The sequence below is a fragment of the Dendronephthya gigantea genome, unplaced genomic scaffold (assembly GCF_004324835.1).
Source record: "Dendronephthya gigantea isolate DGI-Jeju-01 unplaced genomic scaffold, DenGig_1.0 000593F, whole genome shotgun sequence".
In the NCBI taxonomy this organism is placed as follows: domain Eukaryota; kingdom Metazoa; phylum Cnidaria; class Anthozoa; order Malacalcyonacea; family Nephtheidae; genus Dendronephthya; species Dendronephthya gigantea.
The window spans coordinates 27,569-32,224 of record NW_021163603.1 but is presented as its reverse complement, the minus strand read 5'-3'; the positions used below and the strand labels follow the sequence as shown (position 1 = coordinate 32,224).

General features: G+C 36.9%; 1 long non-coding RNA gene across 1 annotated transcript; it reads left to right on the top strand.

The window, feature by feature from the left end:
- The first annotated feature begins 309 nt into the window (after positions 1–309).
- Positions 310–1,042, top strand: LOC114543918. The gene is made up of 3 exons (XR_003690242.1): positions 310–404; positions 610–717; positions 998–1,042. It is a non-coding gene; the product is annotated as an uncharacterized LOC114543918 (long non-coding RNA).
- The last annotated feature ends 3,614 nt before the right edge of the window (positions 1,043–4,656 follow it).

Here is a 4,656-nt window from a genome sequence, read left to right as displayed (position 1 = left end):
GCTCATTGCTCACGAAGGTATTGTATATCTTTGCCAATAAATTTATTTGTGTTCAACCCTAAAATATACATATTCTGACTGCTATTACCTTCACAGGTGTTCTATATATACATAAAATAGTTAAAAAGTTTCGTCTATTTTCAGGAGACCAAAACAAAATATGAGATAAAGATCTCGAAGCACTGTTTCACGATTTGAGAAGTTGGGTTCGATCAAAGCAGGTTTCGCGCTTTCACAACGCTCACTAGGCGAGAAACGTTTATCTTTAACTGCAAACACATGCTGTTTACTCAACCAGTTCACTTCCGTGAGAAGGTTGGTGTGAAAACTGTGAAAGCTTTGAAGAGGAATAATGAAGCCGTGACTCACGCCGCTGTCGACATGTTGTGCGTGCTCTATGGCAGGTAAAGACAGGGCTTTTCTTTAAGTGGCCAAAATGGTCAGACCGGACATATTTAAATTTAAAAAAGAGTATTTCGTTCAGAATATAGCGGCGAAATTTCCGAGCTAAATAGATGCAAGAAACGAAATACGTAAACTCAGCCAACTTTGAAATTTGCATGTTAACAGGATCCAATTTTATCGAAACCAATTCTGTTGTTTTTATAGCTAAGGCACGATAACTATGACATTCGACAAGAACAGATAAACAAAAGCTCTCTGTTATCCTGTGAAAAATTTCCAAGCAGTTTGTTAGGAATTCTCACGATAAATGTGGTAAGATGTGTGGTTTTGGTTGCCTATAATCTATGCTGAACCAATTCATTTTATTTTTCAATCCCTCTTGTATGTATATAGCCTTGTTTTGGAAGAGAAATTCCCTTGCAAAACTCAGCAAGTGATTTGTAGCAACTGCCTTTGTAGTTTGGACTACCTTTCTAATTAACACAGGAAATAGATTAACCATGAAAACTTTTGTTCTAGAATCGTTCCACTGGGGTTTAGGTATAAGTGGATTGCTTGATTTTTTGACGTTTGCTCTGTGTCCTCCTTATAGGTGAAGTTCAAGTTGCTTTGCAATATATCAAAATAATGTGGGGGGTGAAGTTGGACATTCATGTTAAACTAATAGTAAGGTGTGATTGCTTCTAATATTTTGAATCAATCATGTGGTCTGTTATAATAAATCGACTATTGCATATTCCTCTTAGTGAGACAACAGACGATGAACAGTTTGGGAAATTACTGGAGAAAGTTGCAGGTATGCTACAAAGAGATTTGAGGAGTTTTCATTCAACTTGCCTTCTTAGTAGTTTATAGCTCTTTGACTGACGTTGAGAGTTGATTAAATTGCCTTTCTCTCTTTACATTTTTGTGAAGTCTACCACGACCACTAGCTTGACCTATGCATGGGAGCAACTCATGAAGTCTGTTATTTGTGTGTCTAGAAATCGGTCATTGCATTTATCGATTGTTCCAGGTAGGTTTACGATAAAACGCAATAAATAGTACCAATTTTACCATTTCTTCGCTTATGTATGTTTTACTATTGCCCCGCTAATAGTTCTTACCAATCGCGGTTTTGAATTCGTTCCTCAACAATTTCAGCATCCGTCGACAACAATTTGAAAGGTGCTGGTATGGTTCTGAAGGCGATAATCGAGGTACGTTTTATTCATTCATTGATCCATTCAGAATTTTCTGCTTTTGACGAACGTCATTTATAATGCTCTGCCCTTTTTTAGCTCTGATGAATGTACATATTAGTTCAGTTGATATTTAAGAGGTTTTAAAGCGTCTTAATTTTGAGAAGTATTATACACACTTCAATTCAAGCCAGGAACAGTTGATGGAAAAATGAGTCAACTATAGATCCTCCGGCAGGAATCGCTTTTGCGATGCCGGTGCAATGCTCTTGTCACTGAGAACGTATAGTTGACTAATTTTTCCATCAACTGTTCCTGGCTTGAATTTGAAGTGTGTATAATACCACACGAAATTAAGACCCTTTAAAACCTCTAGAATATTCCTGCACCGTGTGAAGTGCCTAAAATCATCTGTTGATATTTATTTAGAACTTCACTTTAGGAAGCTGATGAAGAAACCGCGGCAAAAATACAAGATTTGGCGCTTGCCAAGGGCGCTCTACCAAAACGCTTACGCATGGCCATGATTACGCAAAGCACTGATAGACGTTCGCTACTGAACAGGTGCGAATTAGTGTGATAAATTAACAAATTGTTGCAGATGTATAGCCTCGATTCCATCCGGAGGACCTGAGTTGTATTTTAGCAACATTCTTAGATTCATCTTAAAACTTGTGATTTTATAATCCTCTATATACTAGCCATCTGTAAATAGTTCAATTGAGACTAACAAGCATACTCCATAAGTAATTTATAATCTTTATTGTTGGCATATAGGCAATTGAGTGGACATCTAGTGGCTCTCTGGACAACTGGTCATCCAAGAGCAATGGCATTACTTGTGAGAATAATGTTCGTATTAAAGCAGTTATAGTTTTTAATGTCTAAAATATACAATAAAGTTTAAATGCGGGATTTCCTGTTCGTAAGTTTTGGTTCATAAACCATTATGTAATAAATTTGAATACGATTTTCACAGCCTGCTGGTTTGCTCTATTACCTTGAAAGCCCTGACGAGGTAGGAAATCTTTGAGAATTTTTTGCGAGGGCCATTATTTACATAAACCCATTGCAGTGGTTCTGACTAACCAATCATAATAGTGACTAAGTGGTATCAACTGCTTTGGTAACTAAACTCCATCATTCATCCTTATACTGTGCCAACTGCCCCACTGACGAAATAATTACATAGTAATTCATTCAGAAGTGTAAAACCTTTTTGTAAAGAAGCAATTTTGTTGGAAAGTTTTTATCTTTCCTTCAGCCACCGGAGACTAAAGAAGATCATTTATCAATTCGTGACAATGTAAAGCTTGCAGAGTACGTTTTAAAGCAACAATCGTGTTCCAAAATTTCATGATGCATGCTTGTATGTACGTATAAGCCTGTTATTTCACGCGCTATACTTGTCTGTTACAGCTCAGGAAAAGCGAGAGGAACGTCAAGGAATCAACTTGAAGGATATCTCTCGCATTGGAGGACAAAAATAGGATTCAAAGCCAGGAAAGATGTGAGAATTTAAATCCAGTTGTTTTATTACAAGTAAGTGTTCATATTAAGAAAATGGGAAATGTTCTAGTCGTTTGAAAGATGAAAAAGCAATGGTATTTAAACGGATCTTTTTTACAGATTCAGTCAAGATCTGACAGCGTACAACCTGATTTGGAATTACAAGGTGAGTCTCGAAGTTAAAGTTAGTTTCCATTGAAAATATAGGAAATGAAAAGGTAATGGAGAATTTCCTGTCGCTATGAGTATAACAAGACAATTCAATAGTCCTGACCTCTTTCTCTAAACTGTTGTCGTAAAAGAGTATGAAAAAATTTCTTTTGTTTTCAATGTGACAGACGCGAGAGGAACTTCTGGGGCTCTCGAATCTGAGATGCGCAAATTTGCAATGGAAAAAGACCTGAGTGGAAACTACGTTGTTTTTTGGAATCACCTTTAGTTTGAAGTCCTGCATGAATGTTTAGCTGATCAACTGAAAATAGGTTAGTGATAAGCCTTATACTGCTCTAGCTTTTTAACAGTTCTTCTTAAAGCGCCCCCCCTATCCCTCGATCGCAATCAAACTCAGTAACGTATCTCTCCTATCAGGCGACTATTATTTGAGAGTCTTGTTGGAACAAAACGACGGGGAGACGCCGATAACAAATGTGTGAGTCCACGACATTTATCTATCAGGATTTGCAAATATTCAAACTACTGTCTTTTCACAACAGTCGATATTTAAGAGGTTTTAAAGCGTCTTAATTTTGAGAAGTATTATACACACTTCAATTCAAGCCAGGAACAGTTGATGGAAAAATGAGTCAACTATAGATCCTCCGGCAGGAATCGCTTTTGCGATGCCGGTGCAATGCTCTTGTCACTGAGAACGTATAGTTGACTAATTTTTCCATCAACTGTTCCTGGCTTGAATTTGAAGTGTGTATAATACCACACGAAATTAAGACCCTTTAAAACCTCTAGAATATTCCTGCACCGTGTGAAGTGCCTAAAATCATCTGTTGATATTTATTTAGAACTTCACTTTAGGAAGCTGATGAAGAAACCGCGGCAAAAATACAAGATTTGGCGCTTGCCAAGGGCGCTCTACCAAAAGCTTACGCATGGCCATGATTACGCAAAGCACTGATAGACGTTCGCTACTGAACAGGTGCGAATTAGTGTGATAAATTAACAAATTGTTGCAGATGTATAGCCTCGATTCCATCCGGAGGACCTGAGTTGTATTTTAGCAACATTCTTAGATTCATCTTAAAACTTGTGATTTTATAATCCTCTATATACTAGCCATCTGTAAATAGTTCAATTGAGACTAACAAGCATACTCCATAAGTAATTTATAATCTTTATTGTTGGCATATAGGCAATTGAGTGGACATCTAGTGGCTCTCTGGACAACTGGTCATCCAAGAGCAATGGCATTACTTGTGAGAATAATGTTCGTATTAAAGCAGTTATAGTTTTTAATGTCTAAAATATACAATAAAGTTTAAATGCGGGATTTCCTGTTCGTAAGTTTTGGTTCATAAACCATTATGTAATAAATTTGAATACGATTTTC